This window comes from Nicotiana tabacum, chromosome 12 (assembly GCF_000715075.1).
Source record: "Nicotiana tabacum cultivar K326 chromosome 12, ASM71507v2, whole genome shotgun sequence".
Lineage (NCBI taxonomy): Eukaryota > Viridiplantae > Streptophyta > Magnoliopsida > Solanales > Solanaceae > Nicotiana > Nicotiana tabacum.
In genome coordinates this window covers 47,989,343-48,015,230 of record NC_134091.1, presented here as the reverse complement: position 1 = coordinate 48,015,230, position 25,888 = coordinate 47,989,343, and the positions used below count along the sequence as shown (strand labels likewise).

General features: G+C 41.6%; 1 long non-coding RNA gene and 1 other non-coding gene across 2 annotated transcripts; one reads left to right on the top strand and one right to left on the bottom strand.

The window, feature by feature from the left end:
- Positions 1-9,233: 9,233 nt before the first annotated feature.
- LOC107803607 (uncharacterized) lies at positions 9,234-24,326 on the bottom strand. Its single transcript, XR_001652046.2, has 3 exons — positions 24,208-24,326; positions 24,000-24,128; positions 9,234-11,855 (listed from the first exon to the last, which is right to left on the bottom strand). It is a non-coding gene; the product is annotated as an uncharacterized LOC107803607 (long non-coding RNA).
- LOC142167646 (small nucleolar RNA R71) lies at positions 11,257-11,363 on the top strand. The gene has a single exon (XR_012697735.1). It is a non-coding gene; the product is annotated as a small nucleolar RNA R71 (small nucleolar RNA).
- Positions 24,327-25,888: the final 1,562 nt, after the last annotated feature.

Below are 25,888 nucleotides of genomic sequence, written 5' to 3'. Positions count from 1 at the left end.
CCCAAAATCCTGTGTCACTGAGTACATGAGCATCTATATATTACAACTCTGGAAAATACGGTCTATAATAGTCTGAGACCAAATACAGTAAACACGGAGATAGGGAAAGAGAGACAAGGTCTGCGAAACATGGCAGCTACCTCTAAATCTCGGAAAAATTAATTGTGTGAAAGAATCAACACCCACTGTGTCCGGAAGTACCTGGATCTGCACACGAGGTATAGAGTGTAGTATGAGTACAACCAACTCAGCAGGTAACAATACTAAATAAAGAACTGAAAGTAGTGACGAGCTTCACAGCTAAGTCCAATTACAGTAATTTCCAACATAAGAAGGTAGGCATGCTTTCAAGCTCAACATTTAAGCTCCAAACAGTAATTTCATATCTTGTTCAAATGAAACAGAAAATAGTATCTCTCAGAAATTTCCAAAACAGTGATATATGATAGCTGAAGTGCAAAAATAATGAAAACAATGCATCCTCTCAAAGCAACAGTCACTCAGTCATCCCATTGACTCCAACCTCACAAACACATTTTCCTCACAGTCAATCATTCTTCTCAATCACTCGGCACTCGGCACTCGCACCCAATAAGTACCTGCGCTCACTAGGGATATGTACAGACTCTGGATGGTCTCCTTCAGCCCAAGAGCTATAACAAGCCAATCATGGCATAAATCAAGAAAATATGTTGCGGCGTGCAACCTAATCCCAAAAATATCCTCATAATTAGGCCCTCGGCCTCACTCAGTCATCAACTTCTCCAGTCTCTCGGACTCTCAGAAATCATGATAAGCAGCCCAATAGCAAAGATATGATGCATCAATAATGAATAAGAGAGACTGAGATGTAATATGCGAGTAAAAATCGTGACTGAGTATGAAACAACAATCTAGCAGATAATTCAACATGATCACGACCTCTATGGGTCCCAACAATGTCAACACATAGTTTAAACATGATTTATAGATTAATTTCTCTAAATACATGGAAAAATGTATGGATATCAACAAATTATTCAACTACACAGTTCCATGGAATTGACCAAGTCACAATTCCTATGGTGTCCACCCACACGCCCGTCACCTAGCATGTGTGTCACCTCAAAACCAATCACATAACACATAATCCGGGGTTTCATACCCTCAGGACCAAATTTAGAACTGTTACTTACCTCAAATCGTGTAATTCTTTATTCTGCAATGCCTTTGCCTCACGAATCGGCCTCCAAATTCCTCGAATCTAGCCACAAATAATCTGATTCAGTCAATAAAAATTATAGGCATTAATTCCATAAGAAAATATAAATTTTCCATCAAAATCCGAAATTTCACCCAAAATTCGCCGTGGGGTCCACATCTCGGAACCCGACAAAAGTTACAAAATCCGAAATTCCATTCAACCACGAATCTAACCATACCAATTTTACTTAATTCTGACACCAACTCGACCATCAAATCTTCAAATTAAACCAAGAGGGTTTTCTAAATTATTCAACTTAATTCACCCTTTAGATGATGGAATCAAATGCATAATCATGAAAATTAACCAAAACTAGATAGGAATCACTTACCCCAAACACTCACGCAAGAATCTCTCCAAAAATCGCCTTCGACCGAGCTCCCAATTAAATTTTGTGTTATGAACTCAAAACCCTCGTTTTGTATCTTTTAATTCTGCCCGGATATGCCTTCATCGCGAACGCGACCCCATCCTCGCCTTCGCGTAGAACAATCTGACTGCCCCTCATAACCCTTCGTGAACGCATCCCAAGCCTCGTGAATGCAAAGCTTCGCTGACCCCTCACTTCGCGAACACGACAACCCCTACACGAATGCGTAGGCCAAATACACGAGGTCCCCAGCTGCCTCATCTCTTCTTCGCCAACGCGTCGCTCTTCTCGCGTTCGCGATGCATTCACTGTCCAAACCTTCGCGAATGGGAAGAATAATTTCTCATCCGCCTCCAGGTACACTTCACGAATGCGAGACCCTCCTCGCGAACGCATAAGAGGAAACCAGAAAAATACACCAGGAGTCTTCAGCCACCAAGCCAAGTCCAAAAATGATCTGTCACCCATTCGAAACTCACCTGAGGCCCCCAAGACCTCAACCAAACATACCATCAAGTCCCATAATATCATACGCACTTATTCAAATCCTCAAACCACATCAAACAATGCTAAAATCATGAATCATACCCCAATTCAAACCTAATGAAACTAAGAACTTTCAACATCTACTTTCAATGCCGAAATCTATCAAATCAAGTCTGATTGACCTCAAATTTTGTACACAAGTCATAAATGACATAACATACCTATTCTAATTTTTAGAATCGGATTCCGACCCTGATATCAAAAAGTCAACCCCTCCGTCAAACTTCCCAAAAATGCAACTTTCGTCATTTCAAGCGTAATTCCACTACAGACCTCCAAATCGCAATCCGGACACGCTCCTAAGTCTAAAATCACCCAACGGAGCTAACGGCACCATTAAAATTCAAATCCGGGGTCGTTTACACATAAGTCGATATCCAGTCACTATTTTAACCTAAGCTTTAAACCTTGGAACTAAGTGTTCCAATTCATTCCAAAACCTCATCGGACCCGAACCAATCACCCCGGCGAGTCACATAACAATTGTAAAGCATAAATTGAGCAGTAAATGGAGAAACAAAGGTAGTAATACTCAAAACGACCTATCGGGTCGTTACATTCTACCCATTTTAAACAAACGTTCATCCTCGAATGGGTTTAGAATTATACCTGGAGCCTTAAATAAGTGTGGATATTTGCTCTGTATCTCCCGCTTATCTCCCAAGTAGCTTCTCCGACTGGCTGACCTCTCCACTGCACTTTCACTGAAGCTATGTTCTTTGATCATAAGTCAAATTACCATCCAACTGCACTGTGCTGAAATCCAAAATATGAGTCGGATCCCCGACATACTTTCGGAGCATAGATACATGAAACACTGGATGAAAACTCGATAAACTAGGCGGCAAAGCAAGTTTATAATCCACCTCTCCATTCTTCTTAAGTGTTTCAAAAGGTCCAATATACCGAGGGCTCAACTTTGCCTTCTTTCCGAACCTCAACACACCTTTCATGGGTGAAATCTTGAGTAAGAACCTTCTCCCCAAACATGTAAGCAACGTCACAGACCTTTCTGTCGGCATAACTCTTCTATCTAGACTGCGTCGTGCGAAGCCGCTCCTGAATCAATTTGACCTTTTCCAAAGAATCCTGAACTAAATCAGTACCCAATAGTCTGGCCTCGTCCGGCTCAAACCAACCCATCAGAGACCGACATTGTCTCCCATATAAAGCCTCATACAGAGCCATCTAAATGCTCGAATGGTAGCTATTATTATAGGCAAACTCTGCAAGTGGTAGAAACTGATCCCAAGAACCTCCAAAATCTATAACACAAGCGCGTAGCATATCTTCCAATATCTGAATAATGCACTCGGACTGGCCGTCCATCTGAGGGTGAAATGTTGTACTCAGTTGAACCTGTGTACCTAATTCTCGTTGTACTGCTCTCCAAAACTGTGATGTAAACTACGTGCCCCGTTCTGAAATTATGGAGACTGGCACACCGTGTAGGCGAATAATCTCGCGGATATAAATCTCAGCCAACCACTCCGAAGAATAAGTAGTATCGACTGGAATAAAATGTGCAAACTTGGTAAGCCGATCTACAATCACCCAAACAACATCGAACTTCCTCAAAGTCCATGGGAGCCCAACTACGAAGTCCATGGCAATACGCTCCTACTTCCACTCCGGAATTTCAAGTCTCTGAAGCAATCCCCCCGGTCTCTTATGCTCGTACTTTACCTGTTGACAATTTAAACACCGAGCTACAAAACCAACTATATTTTTCTTCATTCACCTCCACCAATAGGGCTGCCTCAAATCCTGATACATCTTCGCGGCACCTGGATGAATGGAGTACCGCGAACTGTGAGCTTCCTGGAGAATCAACTCACGCAAACCATTTACTTTAGGCACACACAGCCTGCCCTGCATCCGTAATACACTATCATCCCCAATAGTGACTTACTTGGCATCGCCGTGCTGAACCGTGTCCTTAATGACAAGTAGATGGGGGTCATCATACTGACATTCTCTGATACGATCATAAGGAGAAGAGTGAGAAATCACGCAAGCCAAAACTCAACTCATCTCGAAAATATCAGATCTGACAAACTGGTTGGCCAAGGCCTGAACATCCAAGGCTAAAGGCCTCTCTGCTACCGGTAAGTATGCTAAGCTGCCTAAACTCTCCGTCTTACGACTCAAGACATCGGCCACCACACTGGCCTTTCCGGGATGATAGAGAATGGTGATGTCATAATCCTTAAGAAACTCCAACCACCTTCGCTATCGCAAATTAAGATCCTTTTGTTTAAACAGATGATGTAGACTCCGGTGATCGGTATAAACCTCACAATGGACACCGTACAAATAATGCCGCCAAATCTTCAAGGCATAAACAATATCTGCTAACTCAAGGTCATGGACCAGATAATTCTTCTTATATACCTTTAACTATCTGAACGCATAGGCAATCACCCTACCGTCTTGCATTAGCACTGCGCCGAGGCCAATACGTGACGCGTCATAATATACAGTATAAGACCTGAACCTATAGGCAACACCAATACTGGGGTTGAAGTCAAAGTTGTCTTGAGCTTCTGAAAGCTCTCTTCACACTCATCCGACCACCTGAACGGAGCACCTTTCGGGGTCAATTTAGTCAAAGGCGATGCAATAGATGAGAAACCCTCCACAAAGCGACAATAATAACCAGCCAAGCCAAAAAAACTCTGAATCTCAGTAGCCGAAGATGGCCTAGGCCAACTCTTAACTGTCTCCATTTTCTTCGAAACCAACTTAATTCCTTCACTGGACACTATGTGCCCCAAGAATGACACTGAACTGAGCCAGAATTCACACTTAGAGAATTTGGCATATAGTTTCTCCTCTCTCAGCCTCTGCGATACAATACCCAAGTGTTGTGCATGCTCCTCCTGGCTACGTGAGTACACCAGAATATCATCAATAAATACTATGACAAATGAATCAAGATATGGCTGGAATACACTATTCATCAAGTGCATAAATGTTGCCGGGGCATTGGTTAGCCGAAAAGACATCACAAAAAATTCATAGTGGCCATAACGAGTCTTGAATATCGTATTTAGAATGTCTGAATCCCAAATTTTCAACTGGTGACATCCAGATCTCAAATTAATTTTGGAGAATACCCTCGCTCCCTGAAGTTGGTCAAATAAATCATCAATATGCGGCAAAGGATATTTATTCTTGAGTGTAACTTCGTTCAACTGCCTGTAATCGATGCACATCTGCATGGTACCATCTTTCTTTTTCACAAACAGAACCTGTGCACCCCAAGGTGACACACTAGGCCTAATAAACCCCTTATCAAGGAGTTCCTAAAGTTGCTCTTTCAATTCTTTCAACTCGGCTAGGGCCATACGATATGGAGGAATAGTAATGGACTGAGTGCCCGGCACCAAGTCAATACCGAAATCAATATCCCTGTCAGGTGGCATACCCGACAGATTTACAGGAAATACATCTGGAAAGTCTCGCACTACCGGTACTGAATAAATAGTAGGAGTATATGCGTCAACATCTCTCACAAGGCCAAATATGACAAACATCCCTTTCCAACCATATGTTGGGCCTTCAAATAAGAAATTATCATGTTGGGAACATAGTCTAGAAGACCTCTCCATTCAACCTTCGGCAACCTTGGCATTGCTAATGTCACGGTTTTTGCATGACAGTCCAGAATAGCATAACATGGAGACAACTAATCCATACCCAAAATTACATCGAAATCAATCATACTGAGCAATAAAAGATCAACTCTATTCTCCAGTCCCCCAATAGTTACCACACAAGACCGATATACACGGTCCACAATAATAGTATCGCCCACCGGCGTAGATACACGAATAGGTGAAACTAAGGACTCACAGGGCATATCCAGATAATGAGTAAAGTACGATGATACATACGAATAAGTAGAACCATGGTTAAATAATATAGAATCGAGCAGTAAAAGCATAGAATCGAGCCTGACCTCTACCTGATCGGCCTCCCCCTCTTAGGTGACCCCTAGCTGGTTGGGCGGGTAGCGAAGTAACTGGTGCTGAAGTCGTAGTCTGACATCTCTACTGCACTGGACCTCCCGAGCGACGAGGGCACTACCTCCACATATGCCCAAACTCCCCCGCACTCAAAGCAACTCCCCGGTACTTGTGGTGGTGAAGACTGAATCGGGCCTCGAGAACCAGAATAACTACTAGAAGCACCCGGTGCAAATGAACCCTGAACTTAAGGGCCACAGGACGAACTCTGGGCTTGAAGGGCATTGAGAGATGACTGACCCTGATGAGAACTATATAAACCATGGCCGGAAGATGCACCACGGTGAACTGGATGACCCGTCTGAGCGTGTCTGTAAGGACGACCCCTGTCGCGATAAAACTGACCCCCTGAAGGAACACAACCGAAATCACCTGGTCCACAAGGCCTCTTGGCCTCCCTCTCGCCATGCTCCTGGATACGGACCATCTCTATCTGCCTAGCAATGTCAACTACCTCATCAAACGTAGCACCAGATACCCTCTCCCGAGTCATAAGTAACCGCAGCTGATATGTGAGGCCATCAATGAATCTCCTAATCCTTTCCCTATCATTGGGAACCAACCAAACTTCTTGAGAAGCCAACTCAAAAAATCTCATCTCGTACTGCGTCACAGACATACCATCCTGATGTAACTGCTCAAACTGTCTGCTTAGCTCCTCTCTGCGAGACTGCAACACAAACTTCTCCAAAAGATAACGGAGAACTCCTGCCATGTAAGTTGTACTGCACCGATCGGCCTGCACCTTTCATAAGCCTCCCACCATCTGAAGGCAGCCCTAGAAAACTGAAAAGTAGTGAACGAGACCCCATTGGTCTCCAGAATACCCGCTGTCCGAAGCATCCGCTGGCACTTATCCAGAAAACCCTGAGTATCCTCTAACTCAGCACCGCTAAATAATGGAGGTCGAAGCCTTCCAAATCTCTCAAGTCTCCTCTGCTCATCATCTGCCATAACAGGGACTACCGGAGCCGGAGTAGCTGAAACTAGCAGGGCTGGTAGTGCCCCCGATATTTGAAGTCCCTACACTACCTAATCTGGAGTACAGGCAATAAGGGTATGAGTACCTCCCCTGTCCTGAGAAGTGGCAGGTGCGGCCTGAGCCGAAACTACCTGAGTAAGGCCAGTGCAAACTATCAATATCTAGGCCAGAGCCTCCTTAAGGCCTGGAATCACAATGGACACAGCTAGTGCCTGAGCTAGTCCTGTCGGCTCAGCTATATTTGGAGTCTGCTGCTAAGCTGGAGCAACTGGTGGTGCTACAGGTGCTACTCCAACTGCTGTACGAGCTACACCTCGACCTCTACCTCGGCCCCGGCCTCTTGCGGCCCTAACTGGTGGCACTGGTGTCTAACCATCTGATCTGGTAGTACGTGTCCTCACCATCTGTGAGAGAATAGAATAACAGAGATTTAGTTTCCGGAATCAACAAATTCGCACGACTGAATACAAGAAGGTGAAATTTTCCTAAGGGTTCGGCAGCCTCTCGAAGATAAGTACAGACATCTCTGTACCAATCCGCAAGACTCGACTAAACCTGCTCATGACTCGTGAGACCTATGTAACCTAGTCTCTGATTCCAACTTGTCACGACCTGAAATCTCACCCGTCGTGATGACGCCTACCTTAATACTAGGCAAGCTGACAAAATCAATAACCCATAATTTCTTTTAAATACGAAAAACTTAATAACTAAGTTTAAGAGAAAATCCCACAAATACTGGATATAAATACACTCCCAAAACCCGGTGTCACTTAGTACATGAGCATCTATACATTACAAGTATGAAAAATATGATCTATAATAGTCTAAAACCAAATACAGTAAACAAGTAGATAGGGAAAGAGAGACAAGGTCTGCGAAACACGACAGCTACCTCTGAATCTCAGGAAAATCAACTGTGCGAAAGAATCAACACCCATTGTGTCCGGAAGTACCTGGATCTGCACACGAAGTGCAGGGTGTAGTATGAGTACAACCAACTCATGAGATAACAATACTAAATAAAGAACTGAAAGTAGTGACGAGCTTCACAGCTAAGTCCAATTACAGTAATTTTCAACATAAGAAGGTATGCATACTTTCAAGCTCAACATTTAAGCCCCCAACAGTAATTTCATATCAAGTTCAAATGAAACGAAAAATAGTATCTCTCAGAAATTTCTAAAAAAGTGATATATGATAGTTGAAGTGCAAAAATAATGAAAACAATGCATCCTCTCAAAGCAACAGTCACTCAGTCATCCCATTCACTCCAACCTCACAAACACTCTTTCCTCACACCCACTCATTCCTCTCAATTACTCAGCACTCGGCATTCGCACTCAGTAGGTACTTGCACTCACTGGGGATGTGTACAGACTCCGGAGGGGCTCCTTGAGCCCAAGAGCTACAACAAGCCAACCATGGCATAAATCAACAAAACATGTTGCGGCGTGTAGCCTGATCCCATAAAAATCCTCATAATTAGGCCCTCGGCCTCACTCAATCATCAACCTCTCTAGGCTCTCGGGCTCTCCGAAATCATGATAAGCAGCCCAACAGTAAAGATATGATGCATCAATAATGAATAAGAGAGACTGAGATGAAATATGCGAGTAAAAATTATGACTGAGTATGAAGCAGCAATTTAGCAAATAATTCAACATGTACATGACCTCTATGGGTCCCAACAATGTCAACAAATAGTTTAAACATGATTTATAGATTAATTTCTCTAACTACGTGGAAAATGTACGGATATCAACAGATTATTCAACTACATAGTTCCATGGAATTGACCAAGATACAATTCCTAACGGTGCACGCCCACACGCCTATCACCTAGCATGTGCGTCACCTCAGAACCAATCACATAACACATAATCTGGGTTTACCTACCCTCGGGACCAAATTTAACTGTTACTTACCTCAAACCATGTAATTCTTTATTCTGCAATCCCTTTGCCTCGCGAATCGGCCTCCAAACGCCTCGAATCTAGCCACAAATAATCTGATTCAGTTAATAAAAAATATAGGCATTAATTCCATAAGAAAATACAATTTTTCCATCAAATCCGAAATTTCAGCCCAAATATTGCCTGTGGGGACCACATTTCGGAACCCGACAAAAGTTATAAATCCAAAATCCCATTTAACCATAAGCTAACCGTACCAATTTTACTTAATTCTGACATCAACTCGACCCTCAAATCTTCAAATTAAATCAAGAGGGTTTTCTAAATTTTTCAACTTAATTCCCCCATTAGATGATGGAATCAGAAGCATAATCATGGAAATTAACCAAAACTAGCTAGGAATCACTTACCCCAAATACCCACGCAAGAATCTCTCCAAAAATTGCCTTCTACCGAGCTCCCAATTCAATTTTGTGTTATGACCTCAAAACCCTCGTTATGGATCTTTTAATTCTGCCCAGATATGCCTTCAACGCGAACGCGACCCCATCCTCGCATTCACGTAGAACAATCTGACTGCCCCTCATAACCCTTCGTGAACGCATCCCAAGCCTCGTGAACACGAAGCTTCGCTGGCCCCTCACTTTGCAAACGCGACAACCTCTACGCGAACGCGAAGGCCAAATGCACGGGATCCCCAGCTGCCTTCTCTCTTCTTCACAAAGGCGTCGCCCTTCTCACGTTTGTGATGCATTCACTGTCCAAACCTTAGCGAACGCGAAGAACAATTTCTCATCCACCTCCAGGTACATTTTGCGAACGCGAGACCCTCCTCGCGAACGCATAAGAGGAAAGCAGAAAAATACACCAGCACTCTTCACCAACAAGCCAAGTCCAAAAATGATCTGTCACCCATCTGAAACTCACCCGAGGCCCCCAGAACCTCAACCAAACATACCATCAAGTCCTATAACATCATACAAAATTAGTTGAACCCTCAAATTACCTCAAACAACGCTAAAACCATGAATCATACCACAATTCTAGCCTAATGAAACTAAGAACTTTCAATTTTACTTTCAACGCCGAAACCTATCAAATCAAGTCCGATTGACCTCATATTTTGCACACAAGTCATAAATGACATAACGGACCTATTCTAATTTTCTGAATCGAATTCCAACCGTGATATCAAAAAGTCAACCCCTCGGTCAAACTTCCCAAAAATGCAACTTTCGTCATTTTAAGCGTAATTCCGCTACAGACCTCCAAATCACAATTCGGACATGCTCCTAAGTTCAAAATCACCCAACGGAGCTAACGGAACCATCAAAATTCAAATCTGAGGTCTTTTACACATAAGTCAACATCTAGTCACTATTTTAACCTAAGCTTTAAATGTTGGAACTAAGTGTTTCAATTCATTAAAAAACCTCACCGAACCCGAACCAATCACCCCGGCGAGTCACATAACAACTATAAAGTATAAATTAAGCAGTAAATGAGGAAACAAGGGTTGTAATACTCAAAATGACCAGTCGGGTTATTATATTCTCCCCCTCTTACAACGTTCGTCCTCGAACGGGTTTAGAATTATACCTGGAGCCTTAAATAAGTGTGGATATTTGCTCCGCATCTCCCGCTTATCTCCCAAGTAGCTTCTCCGACTAGCTGGCCTCTCCACTGCACTTTTACTGAAGCTTTAAGAGTTCTCTGTACCATTTGGATTGCTCTATTGAAATCCTGGATACTTTTATGCCATTGGAATCCCAAAAGGGGACAGTTTTTAACCGATAGAATGGACTTGTTCGTCATTATGATTGCTTGTTTGACATTCATTGTTCAGATGGTTTCCTCCACACATGTCACAAGCCTCAGATTGGCTTGGTTATTGTGTATTCACCTGAAAAGATTCAAACTTTTGTTCCAAAGAAATAATTTATTGTGTTAGTGTATTTAAAGCATCAACTTGATTTACCATAGCAGCCTTCTTGATGATTACATGCTCAGATGACCATTGGATGGCATTCTCAAAAATCTCGTTCAACAATTGTAATGCCTCTTCCGTGGTTTTTCCCATTACAGAACCTCCTGCAGCTGCATCAATCACATTTCTAGAAGATGGTTTTAACCCATGATAAAAAATATACAATTGCATATGTTTAGTAATGTCATGGTGTGGGCCTTTTCTTAACATTGCTTTTAATCTTTCCCAAGCTTGATAAATTGACTCAGTGTCAGTCTGCAAGAAATTAGAGATGTCTTGTCTTAACTTTGTGGTTTTAGCGGGGGAAAAATATTTGTTTAAAAATTTCTGAGTCATTTGGTCCCATGTGGTAATGGAACCTTGTGGCAAACTTCGCAACCAGGTTTGGCATCTCCTTTTAAAGAAAAAGGAAATAGCCTTAACTTGATAGCTTCATGAGGTACTCCATTATACTTAGATGTTTCAACAAGTTCCAAAAAGTCAATTAAATGACTGTGTGGATCTTCACTTGCGTCTCCAGTAAAGATGCAAGACTGTTGAATCGTTTGAATCAGGCCTGTCTTGATTTCAAAGTTGTTGGCTGCCACTGGGGGTTTTCTGACACTAGATTCACAGTTGAAGCGGTCAGGTCTAACATAATCCCTTAGGATTCTGCTTGCTGGCCTTGGTGCTACTTCATCAAACTGATCCTATACATGGACTGGTGGTTGAATGTCTTCTACTCCCTGATTCTCTATTCCTTCACGAGCTATGCTTTGAGAAGATGATGTTTGTCCTTTACTGCACAATCGAAGAGATTTTTCAATTTCTGGATCGTAACTAGCCAACTTTTTTGTAGAAGAGCGGGTCATAAACTACACAAAAGTTTTAAATAAAAGAAATGCAAAACCTTTTTATTTTGTTTTGAAAATTAAAGTAGTTCCTAAAATAATAATAGAACTAGATAAAAAAGTACGAACTATTGTAGTAGTGTTACTAAATAACAACTAAATGTTTTTTGGAAAAATAAATAAAAATAATAACTTAACAATAATTATAATAATAAGTACTCAAATTAGTAACAAAATATTTAATCTGAAGTAGATGTATGCTAATCCCCGACAATGGCGCCAAAAATTGGATGAGGTCAATGTGTATTGGAATTTCTTGGATAATCGATGCTACAGATTTGTAATATTTTAACTACTATTTGAGAGAATCAAATTGATGAAAAGTGAGTGAGGTTTAAAACTTGTGAATTACTTAAACAAAACAAATAACTTTTAGAAGATTTATAATTTTAAAAAAGAGTTGGGAATCATTGAATTCACTTGATAATATTACTATAATAAAATATCAATTTCTACATTTATTTATCTAAAGAATAATTGCTTATATCTAATACAAATATATTTTGCTCACTAAACAATAATCAATTAATAACACTCTGTGAGAATTATGTTAATTAATCAACTTAAGACTGGTGACGTTTAAACCGAAATATTTTACTTGCTTGACTTGTGCTAAAAGAAAGTAAAAACTTCGTGAGAATATTATTACTAAATATCAATAATCTTGCCTACAACAATTCCTCCGTGAGACTTAAAACTGAGGCAAGCAAGATTAATGACTTGAAATAATAGTTTACTGAAAAATTATTTTCACTCTACTATTTTATTCATCAGTTATTATATATTAATTTTGCTCCCCGAGAATTACAAAAAAAATATATGAATAACTTAGAAATAAAATATATAGAAGTGATAATAGAGTAATTAAAAACCATCATTTCAGTACAATATGAAATGTAAATAAAAAGTTGCAAGGCAAGAATATATAAAAACTGAGATAATATTATAAAATATGTCAAGGTTCATCAACTATCCCAACGAAAAGAGATTACTCCATTATGGAGTAAGAAAAGCTACAAAAGATATTTAGAAGACTAGAAATATTTAAAAGACTAAGTATTTTTACTACAAAGAAAGAAAGACCAAGACTAGTTCTTGTCTTACAAAGATTGGATTTTCTTATACAAAGAGAGCTTGCTATTTATAGGAAAAAATTAGTAGTTTTTGTCATGTTTCACTTTTGCGAATGTGAAATCCATGTATGCGAAGTGACCTTTGTGTACGTAGATTCCATATATGCGACTATGGAACTTGTGCTTTACTCTTGACTTCATGAGTTAGTCTTGCAAATGTAGGTTCCATGTATGCGAATGTGACCTTGCGTATATAGATTCCACATATGCAACTATGCTCCTTTTCATCTCTAATTATCTCTTTCCATAAGTCCATGTGTATATTCCACATTTGTGAATATGAAGATTCTCTTTTCTTTTAGACTCTTTCCTTCTTTTTTATAATTTCTTCTTCCTACAAGATTTGTTAGAAAATATGCGAGGATAGGATATCATTATTCATTTTTTTTTTAAACTTATTTTTTGCATATGAAATTACATGAATAATTTATATTCATCGTAGCGTCACTTGTAGTTTATCCAGGTATATTTGCATTCGCTCCTCTCTGACTTCACACATCCCATTAACTTGGTTCACCACAAGGAGGGAGTCGCACTTAGCCTCGATCATCTTTGCCCCCAAGCGTTTAGCCAGTTCGAGACCTGCAATCATGACCTCATACTCGGTCTCGTTGTTAGTCAATTTTATAGTTCTAATAGATTGTCTAACTACATTACCTGTCAGTGACTTCAATACAATGCCAAGTCTGGACCCCTTTGCGTTTGAGGCACCATCCGTAAAGAGGGTTCAGATTCCCGAAAAAGTCCCTGAGTTCAACAATAACTCTATTTCTTCCTCGGGTATTAGGGCCGGCGTAAAGTCGGCCACGAAGTCTGCCAAAATTTGAGATTTGATGGCGGTCCGGGGTCGATATTCGATATCCTATCCACTGATTTCCACGGCCCATTTATCAGTCATCCCGAGAGCTCGGGTTTATGCATTATGTTCCTCAATGGGTAAGTAGTTACAACACATATGGGGTGACATTGAAAGTATGGTCTTAGCTTCCTAGAGGCGCTTAGCAAAGCGAACGCCCATTTTTCTAGGTGAGGATACCTAGTTTCGGCCTCGCTTAGAGTTCTGTTAACATAATAGATAGGAAATTGCATACCTTCTTCTTCCCGGAGCAGGACTCCACTTACCTCCACCTCGGATACTGCTAAGTATAGGTACAGTTGTTCGTCTGCCTTCGGAGTGTGAAGCAAAGGTGGGCTCGAGAGGTACCATTTGAGTTCCTCCAAGGCTTGCTGGCACTCCGGAGTCCATGAGAAGTTATTCTTCTTCTTCAACAGTGAGAAGAACCGGTGGCTCTCGTCGGAGGACCTCGAGATAAATCGACCCAAAGTGGCTATGCGTCCGGTTAACCTTTGTACGGCCTTGATGATGTCCACTACGGTAATGTTCTCTATGGCCTTGATTTTATCAGGATTGATTTTGATCCCCCGGTTGGACACCATGAATCCGAGAAATTTTCCTAATCCGACTCCAAATGCACATTTTTCTGGGTTCAGCTTCATATTGTATTTCTTCAATATGTCGAAGGTTTCCTGCAAATGCTTCAAATGGTCCTCTGCTCGCAGGGACTTAACCAACATATCGTCAATATAAACCTCCATTGATTTTTTTACAAACTTCCGATTTACTAGACGTTGGTTAGTACGGATATCGGGACCACCTCGTCGACCGCGAACATCTCCTTTGCGGTCAGTTGTTCTACGTAAATTATTGTTATCCCTCCTGGCATTAGGAATTTCAACACTTGGTGCAGAGTTGAGGGTACTGCCCTCATGTTGTGGATCCATGGCCTCCCAAATAAAGCATTGTACCTCAGATCTCCTTCGATTACATAGAACTTGGCTTCCTGAATGATCCCGGTGACGTTCACCGGTAATGTTATCTCTCCTTTAGTGGTCTCACATGCCATGTTGAATCCGTTTAGAAATCGGACTCCAGTCATGAATTGATATTGTAGACCGAGTTGTTCCACGACCCTCGATCTGATGATGTTGGCTGAGCTACCTAGATCAGTTAACACACGCTTAACTCAAGATTTAATTATGAGTAAAGATATTACCAGTGCATCATTGTGGGGCTGCACGATCCCTTCAGTGTCCTCATCGTTGAAAGGCAAGGTTCCCTCTGGCACGTAATCTCGAGTCCATTTTTCCCTTGTGATGGATACTTTGGTCCGCTTTAGCATCGGCCCCTGCGGAACGTCGACCCCACCGATGATCATGTTAATGACGTGATGAGGTTCTTCCTGCATGATCTATTTATTAGAATCTCTAATCCTGAAATGATTCTTGGCTCGATCGCTCAGGAACTCTCGGAGATGTCCGTTGTTGAATAGCTTGGCTACTTCCTCTCTTAATTGTCGGCAATCCTCTGTTCTGTGGCCGTGAGTGCCATGATATTTTCATATTAGGTTAGGATCCCTTTGGGCTGGATCGGACTGTAGAGGTCGGGTCCATTTAGTGTATTTGATGTGTCCGATGGAAGATACAATGGTGGCGGCGTTGATATTAAAATTGTACTCCGGTAACCTTGGCGCTTCCTTAGGCCCGATGGTCCTGTCGAAACTATTTTTGCTCACGCATCCTCAATTGTTCTGACCTCGATCACTCCTCCTTTCACTTCTCATAGTGTTTCACCGAGACCCACTGCTTCTTTGGTATCCATTGTATGGCTGATACCGATCCCTGTTTGATCTTGGTTCATGGCCAACGTCTCTCTTGACTCCGTCGACGGCTCTCACGGGATAAACGGACCCGGAAGGGGCCCCAAGCTGATCATCTTCGACCCTGATTTTGATTGATATCGGGTATACACGTTGGCTCAAGTAACATGTGGATATTCTACCAGATTTTGTTTCAACTGTTGTAAAGACAATGAGCTTCGAACATTGAGTCCTTGGGTGAAGGCCTAAACGGCCCAATCGTCCACGACCGGAGGAAGGACCATCTGTTCCAATTGTAACCGGGGCACAAATTCTCTGAGCTTCTCATTATCCCTCTATTTTATTTTGAAAAGGTCTGACTTCCCGGTCTCGACCTTGATAGCCCCGGCGTGTTCTTTTACGAAGGAATCTGCAAGCATAGTAAACGAGTCAATAGAATTAGGAGGTAGGTTGTGATACCATATCATAGCTCCCTTTGACAGAGCTTCCCCGAACATTTTCAGCAGGACTGACTCGATCACATCATCCTCCAAGTCATTCCCTTTGATGGCGCACGTGTAGGAGGTCACATGCTCATTTGGGTCGGTTATTCCGTTGTACTTAGGAATCTCGGGCATGCGGAACTTCTTAGGGATCGGCTTCGGAGCTGCACTCGGAGGAAAAGGTTTTTGAACAAACTTCTTAGAATCCAGGCCTTTTAATATCAGCGGTGCTCCTAGGATTTGGTCGACCGTGGAATTGTAGGTTTCCACCTTTTTGTCATTGGATTCGATTTTCTTCTCTCCCGATTCTACCCGTTTTGTCAGCTCCTCGAGCATCTTTATGATCTCGAGGTTAGTCCCCGATTCATTTTCATTCGGCCTTTCCGTGACCGATTCATTTCTGCGGGTGACTTCCCGGGATGGCTCGGGCTCAATTTTGCTCGGCGCGCTGTCACGGCCCCAAATTCCCTCAGTAAGATGTCGTGATAGCACCTAGTCTCTAAGACTAGGTAATCCTATCAATGCGGAATAACAATAGAAATCTAAAATAAATAAATCTGCAATTCACATAATTACAACTCCCAAAACCCGGTAGGAATAAGTCACAAGCTTCTAAGAATTTTTTCTCAATGTCTCTATATATCAGAGTCTAAAAAAAATAAAGAAGCAACATAATAAGGATAGAACGGTACTCCGGAGTCTGCGGATGCTGGCAGATATACCTCGAAGTTTCCATACACAGGTAGCTCACTGATATTTGGGCTAGTAGGAATTACCTGGTTCTACATACAAAGATGTACAGAAGCGTAGTATGACTACACCACAGCGGTACCCAGTAAGTGCCAAGCCTAACCTCAGTAGAGTAGAAACGAGGTCAGGTCAGGCCCTACTGGAAATAATAACAGAATAAGGGCAAATAATACCTCGCGGAAAAGAAAACAGAAATTTACAACTTTAAGAAAAATTACGATAATAATCAAAGGCAAATGCAACCATAAAGAAATATCAACAAGGGCACTCCCGAGGTACCGCCTCGTAGTCCCAAATCATAAATAAATTCACAATATCTCATTTCCTTATATCACCGCGGGAGCCTTCACAATTTATTTTAAAGAAAATATTTTTCCCGAAATAGCATCCCGCGTTTTAGCCACCCTTATCACACTGCATGACTTCTAGTAGTTTCCCTACTAGCCACGCGTATCAAGCCACCCTTATCTCACCGCATGCGTTTCAACACCCAGACCTTATAACACTGCTCCAACTTAGCCTACGCGATCACAGACATTCTCATGCGATCGCGTAGAAGGAAATCAGTGACAGAAAACCAACATTCTTCAGCTGGAATGCAAAGTCCAAAATTGATCCGTTAACCATCCGGAACTCACCCGAGGCCCTCAGGACCTCAACCAAATACACCAAAAAGTCCTAAAATATCATACGAACTTAGTTGAAACCTCAAATCACATAAAACAACGCTAAAACCACGAATCATACCCCAATTCAAGTTTAAGGAACTTAAGAATTTTTAATTTCTACATTTGATGCCGAAACCTATCAAATCAAGTCCGATTGACCTCAAATTTTGCACACAAGTCATAAATGACATAACAGAGCTATGAAAATTTTCAGAACTGGATTTCGATCCCGATATCAAAAAGTCAACTCCTCGGTCAAACTTCCCAAAAATTCAACTTTCGTCATTTCAAGCCTAATTCCACTACGGACTTCCAAAAACATTTTCGGACACGCTCCTAAGTCCAGAATCACCATATGGAGCTATTGGAATCATCAAAATTCTATTCCTGGGTCTTTTTCACATAAGTCAACATCCGATCAATATTTTCAACTTAAGCTTTTAACCTTGAGACTAAGTGTCTCAATTCATTTTGAAATCTCTCCGGACCCGAACTGAATACCCCGACAAGTCACATAACAGTTATAAAGCATAGAATGAGTAGTAAATATGGGAATGGGGCTACAACTTTTAAAATGACAGGCCGGGTCGTTACATCCTCCCTCTCTTAAACAAACGTTATTCCTTGAACGGGTTTAGGATTACACCTGGAGTGGTGAATAGATGAGGATAACAGTTGTGCACATCATGATCGGTCTCCCAAGTTGCCTCCTCGATCGGATGACCCATCCACTGTACTTTTACTGAGGCAATGCTCTTCGATCTCAACTTTCTAACCTGTCTGTCCAAAATGACCATTGGTTCCTCGACAAAAGATAGATCCTTATCCAACTGGACTGAGCTGAAGTCTAACACATGAGATGGATCGCCGTGATACTTTTGAAGCATGGAACCATGGAACACTGGATGAACTACAGAGAGATTAGGTGGTAGTGCAAGTCTATAAGCCACCTCTCCAATTCTTTCAAGAATCTCAAAAGGCCCAATATACATAGGGCTCAACTTGCCCTTCTTTCCGAACCTCATTACTCCCTTCATAGGAAAAACCTGGAGCAAGACCCGTTCACCAGCCATGAATGCAACATCACAAACCTTTCGATCCGCATAACGCTTTTATCTAGATTGAGCTGTACGAAGCCGATCCTGAATCAATTTAACCTTTTCCAAAGCATCTTGAACCAAGCTCGTACCCAATAGTCTAGCTTCGCCCGGCTCGAACCAAACCACTGGAGACCGATACCACCTAGCATAGAGGGCCTCATACGGAGCCATCTGAATGCTCGATTGGTAGTTGTTGTTGTAGGCAAACTCCGCAAGTGGTAAGAATTGGTCCCAAGCACCCCAAAAATCTATCACACACGCACGAAGCATATCCTCCAATATCTGGACAGTACGCTCTGATTGTCTGTCCGTCTGAGGGTGAAATGTTTCACTCAACTCTACCCGAGTACCCAACTTACGATGTACGGCCCTCCAGAACCGTGATGTAAACTGTGTACCCCGGTCAGAGATGATAGATACCAGTACGCCATGAAGCCTAACAATCTCGCGAATGTAAACCTGAGCCAGCTGCTCCGAAGAGTAAGTAGTAACCACAGGAATGAAATGAGCTGACTTGGTTAATCTATCCACAATCACCCAAACTGCATCGAACTTCCTCCGAGTCCGTGGGAGCCCAACAATGAAATCCATAGTGATCCGCTCCCATTTCCATTCTGGAATATCCAAATTCTGAAGCAATCCACCCGGTCGTTGATGCTCATACTTCACCTGCTGGTAATTTAGGCACCGAGCTACATATTCCACTATCTCTTTCTTCATCCGCCTCCACCAATAGTGTTGTCTCAAGTTCTGATATATCTTTGAAGCACCCAGATGAATGGAGTACCGCGAACTGTGAGCCTCCTAGAGAATCAACTCACGCAAGTCATCTATATTGGGTACACGTAGCTTGCCTGCATCCGTAATACACCGTCATTCTAATAGTGACTTCTTTGGCATCACCGTGTTGAACTGTGTCCTTAAGGACAAGCAGATGGGGGACATCATACTGACACTCATGGATACGATCATAAAGAGAAGACTGAGAAACCACACAAGCCAAAACTCTGCTCAGCTCGGAAATATCCAATCAGACAAACTGCTTGGCCAACGCCTGAACATCCAAGGCTAAAGGCCTTTCTGCTACCGGTAGATAAGCTAAGCTGCCCAAACTCTCCGCCTTACTACACAAGGAATCGGCCACTACATTGGCCTTTCTAGGATGATAGAGAATGCTGACATCATAATCCTTAAGCAACTCCAACCATCTCCGTTGCCACAAATTAAGATCCTTCTGTTTAAACAGATGTTGTAGACTCAGGTGATCGGTGTAGACATCACAATGGACACCGTACAAATAATTCCGCCAAATATTCAAGGCGTGAATAATAGCTGCTAACTCAAGGTCATGGACCGGATAATTCTTCTCATATACCTTTAACTGTCTGGACGCATAGGCAATCACCCTACCGTTTTACATCAACACTGCACCGAGACCAATGCGTGATGCATCACAATGCACAGTATAAGACCCTAAACCTGTAGGCAATACCAATACTGGGGCTGTAGTCAAAGCTGTCTTGAGCTTTAGAAAGCTCTCTTCATATTCCTCAGTCCACCTGAACGGAGCACCCTTCTGGGTCAATTTGGTCATAAGTGCAGCAATAGAAGAGAAACCCTCTACAAATCGGCGATAATACCCTGCCAAACCAAGGAAAATTTGGATCTTCGTAGCTGAGGACAGTTTGGACCAACTCTGTACTGCTTCAATATTCTTCAGATCTACCTTGATCCCCTCGCACGAAACTATATGACCCAAAAATCCCACTGAATCAAGCCAGAATTCACACTTTGAAAATTTTGCATATAACTTCTTTTATCTCAAAGTCTAAAGCATAGTCCTCAAGTGCTGCTCATGATCCTCCGGCTCCAGGAATACACCAGAATGTCGTCAATAAATACAATGATGAAGGAGTCAAGATAGGGCTGAAATACACTATTCATCAGATGCATAAATGTTGTTGGGCGTTGGTCCGCCCGAAAGACATCACAAGGAACTTGTAATGACCATACCGAGTCCTGAAAGCAGTCTTCGGGATATCTGGTTCCCTAATCTTCAACTGATGATAGCCTGAACGCAAGTCGGTCTTAGAGAACACTCTGGCACCCTGAAGCTGATCAAATAGGTCATCAATACATGGCAATGGATACCTGTTCTTCACTGTAACCTTGTTCAACTGGTGGTAATCAATATACATCTGCATTGAACCATCCTTCTTCTTCACAAATAAGACAGGAGTACATCAAGGCGATACACTGGGCCGAACAAAACCCTTATCAAGCAGCTCCTGTAACTACTTCTTTAATTCCTTCAATTCTGCTGGGGCCATAAAATATGGTGGAATAAAAATGGGCTGAGTGCCCGATAACAAATCAATGCCAAAGTCAATATCTTTGTCGGGTGGCATACCCGAAAGATCTGCGGGAAATACATTAGGAAAATCCCTTACTACAGGAACTGACTCCACGGTAGGAGTACCAACACTAACATCTCTCACATAGGCTAGATACGCATCACACCCCTTCTCAACCATTCGTTGAGCTTTAAGAAATGAAACAACTCTGCTAGGAACATGATCCAAGGTACCTCTCCACTTTAGCCGTGGTAGACCTGGCATAGCCAACGTCACCTTCTTGGCGTAACAAATCAAGGATAGTGTGATAGGGAGACAACCAGTCCATGCCCAAAATAATATCGAAATCCACCATACTGAGCAATAATAAATCAGCTCTGCTCTCTAAATAACTGATAGCAATTAAACACGACCGATACACGCTATCCACAATAATATATTCACCCACGGGTGTAGATACATAAACATAAGAACTCAAAGAATCATGGGATACGTCCAAATACGGGGCAAAATAAGATGACACATAAGAATAAGTGGAGCCTCGATCAAAAAAGACTGATGCATCTCTATGACAGACCGGAATAATACCTGTGATAATGGAATTAGATGCAACTGCCTCCGTCCTAATAGGAAGGGCATAATATCTGGCCTGGACTCCCCCTCTAGGGCGACCTCTACCTGTCCGACCTCCACCTCTAACTAGCTGTGCAGGTGGAGTAGCAACTGGTGCAGTGATCATGGCCTGAGAAGCCTGAGGGTCCTGTGGAATAGGTGGGGCCTGAGAAATCTGTGGAGGTGCACCCCTCCTAAATCTGGGGCAATCCCTCACTATATGATGAGTGTCACCACACTCAAAACAAGCCCTTAGAGGATGTGGGTGCTGGGACTGGCTCGGGCTTGATCGACTAGACTACCCACTGAAAGCACCCCGTACAGGAGGTACAATAGACACCGGCAGTGCATAATATAGAACCTGAGGTCTGGGAGTAGCCGGAATACCACTGGAAGCTGGAAGTGCTGAATGAATAGGACGACTCACATAGCCTCTATCATGACGGGCTGCAGCTGGGGCACGAGAATTGTTATATGTGCCCAAATCCTGAGGTCTCTTAGCTTTCCTCTCTTCTCTCTCTTGAGTTCACATACCCTCCAATCTCTTAGCAATTGACACCGCCTGTTGGTATGTGATATCCATCTCCAGTTCTCGGGCCATACTGAATCTGATACTAGGGTGGAGCCCCTCAATAAATCGACGAACCCGCTCTCGAACAGTAGCAACTATGGCTGGTGCATCCCTAGCCAAATCACTAAATCAGGCCGCATATTCTGATACAGTCATAGAAACTTGGCGCAGCTGCTCAAACGATGCGTACAATGCATCTCTAAGACTCTAAGGAGCATACTCCATCAAGAACATCTCTGAAAATTTAGTCCAAGTGAGTGAAGCTGCCTCAGCCGGACTATCCAACTCGTATGCTCGCCACCACTGGTAAGCCGCTCCTCTAAGCTGGAATGTCGTGAAAGAAACCCCACTAGAATCCACAATACCCATAGTACGGAAGATACGATGACATTCCTCAAGAAACCCCTGAGCATCCTCTGAAGCTAAACCGCAGAATATGGGAGGGTGGTACTTATTGTACCTCTCGAGCATGAGCTGCTCCCCCTCTGAAACTGCTGCCCTAACCTCGGGCCGAACTGGGAGCTATCGGCTGCATTGGTACAATCTCTGAAACCTGGTCGACCTGAACCCGCTGCTCTGGAGTACCGACGATGGGAGTCTGTGCTCCTCCCCCGGCTTGAGATGTGGCAGGAGCAAATGGAATCAATCCAGCCTGAGCTAAGGTGTTGAACATGCGCAGAAACTGGGCTAGAGTCTACTAGAGTGCTGGTGCAGCAACAGGCGTCTCAGGTGCCTGCTCTCCAACTGGAGCTACTGGTGGCTCCTCTGCAGCAGCTCGTACAGATGCCCTGGCTGCACCACGTGGTCTTCCTTGGCCCCTGGCTCGGCCTCTGCCCTGACCCCGGCCTCTTGCGGCTCCAGCAGGGGGCATAGGTGTCTGATCCTCGGATCCAATTGTGTGTGTCCTCACCATTTGTGAGAGAATAGAAAGACAATGGTTTAAAATTTTTAAGTTAACAATTGCGCACGATAATGAATCAAAGAAGTGAATATTTTCCTAACAGTTCCATAGCCTCCTGAAGATAAGTACAGACGTCTCTGTACCGATCCGCGAGATTCTACTAAACCTGCTTGTGACTCATAACACTTATGAACCTAAAGCTCTGATACCAACTTGTCACGACCCCAAATTCCCTCCGTAGAGCTCTGGCGTAACTGGTAAAGTTGTTGTCATGTGACTAAAAGGTCACGGGTTCAAGCCGTGGAAACAACCTCTTGCAGAAATACAGTGTAAGGTTGCATACAATAGACCCTTGCGGTCAGTCCCTTCCCCGGACCCGCGCATAGCAGGAGTTTAGTGCACTGGGCTGCCCTTTTTACTGGAAATGATCCACAAATGATTTTTCGAGATAAAGCATTTCCTACACACCAAACAGAACCTAAAAGGAAAATGAAGTAAAACGGGATAAGGAAAAAAATATACATGAAGTATGTCTATTCAACAGGCAAATTAATCTATACTATGAACTACAACAAGGAAAACACTCGAAACGAACACAAACCAAAATCAAATTGTATGATCGTATCATGTTTCCCTTCTTTATATTTCCTTTTGTGATCGCAGTAAATGATCTTCATATAATTGGAATACAACAGCCGAAGCAAAATACAGTTTTTTATGTTAAAGGGACTGTAACCAAGAAGCATGTGTGTAATAAGTGTACTACCAGCATCAAGACATTTAGGTAATTAGACATTTGAACTTACGTGGGTATGCCAGTGACATCTTTTATAAGCACCAACCCCAAGTTGCTGACCTAGATATTGTATAGCCAAAGCAGAAGCATGACCTGAGCCCAATCCTATTACCATACCACTCTTCACATAAGAATCCACCTACAATACAAAGAAACACAGATCAATTCGCATGTTTTACAAGAAGAAAGAATAGAGGCGAAGGAGAAGGAGTATTTACTGCATGTTTGGCGGCTAGGAGGAAACCAGCAGAGGGATCAGAGAAATTGGAACGAGTAACAAAGCGCTGAAGGGAATTTCTTGATGAGGCGAAATTATAAATTGACCCAAATCAGTAACAATACATACTCACGTCCTAGTAAATAATTTGTTCTAGTCTATATGTTGCACTCAATTGAAAGAAACAGTTAACTACCATCAATTAATTTAGCATGAAAGAAAAAGTAATTTAACTTTTTTAACTTACTAGTGTAGCTATGCCTGAGTTAAGCCTGGGCCCAAGGGCAATGTGAGCACTTTGTGTCTAGATATATATTTTGATTTAATTTTTTCTTTGTCGAATCCTACGGCTTGTTTGGATATTTGTTACATGTTGTATTATATCGTATTGTTATTTTAAATAAAATATTTTTTTTAATTGTTACTTAAATTTTACTATATCGTATTATTTCTCTGTCGATTCTTACACCATCATGGTATCATTAAGAAACTTTTTAAGTACGCTTTATTTAATATACATTATTTATCATAATAATTTAATTATTTATTAGTTCCTAAGTAAATACAATTTATAACTTTTAATAAATTATATTCGAATTTGTAATTTTAAATTAGAGACAATTTGAGTGTTTTCAAATTTTAATTATTTATTTCATCTCATCTAAGGAAAGACAAAAGAAAGTAAGAAAAACTTTAAAATAATTAAAATTAATAAATAACTTAACTAACATTTTTTTCCAATGCTATTGGTGTCAATTATGCGTACACTCAAGTGTTTTTATTTTAAAAAGAAAATAATTGGTGACGTTACTTCATTCTCTTTCAAAATAATAAACCATTTAAATTCTTCAATTTATGTAAAGCCAATTACTCAAACCGGAGATTGCAAGTACGAAATATTTAATATAAAAGTTAGCACTTTGCACTCAAAAATGCCCTTATCATGTTTGGTTATAAATGTAAAGCACGTTGAGATTCAAATTTTCCTACTGTACTTTTTTTTATGAAAAATCTTAATATTTTAGAAAGAGAATTGACTTACTCTCTTGTTTTAGTAAATAATGTTATGACTAATATGATATTTCGCATTAAATAATTAGTTTTTGTGTATACTTAGTGATTCTTCCTTTATCAGATTTGCTAAATTTTTGCCATCTTTTATTCCATTAACTTTGAAAAAGGAAAATACTTCTCGTTGCATTATCTTTCAAACTTCAATATAAAATTAAATGATCTCTTCGTTATAAAGCTTTAACAGTAAAAATATAAAAGGTATCAAATACGTAGTACCTTAACACATATATTAATAATAATAGTAGTTCAAAAATGTATCTATAGGAAAAAGAGGATGAGCGGCCTAAATACTTAATGCTCATAATATTAGACCTAAATACTTAATGCTCATAATATTATTTTAATAATAACTTTTCTCGATTTTAATGCTCTGACCGAGAGCTTGCCTGATTATTCTTGACTTGGTTGTTTTGGCAATTCACTTGAACCATAAGCTCCTCTCGATTCCCATTTCTAAAGAGTAGTAATGATCAGTGTTTTAAAAAGCACGGGCGTAAGGCGAGATATTTTGCATATGCCTCAGCGAGGCGTAAGTTCCGAGGCACGGGGCGTAAGTCCCATAGGTATTTAATTTTTAATATTTTATAAAATAATATAATTACAGTAAA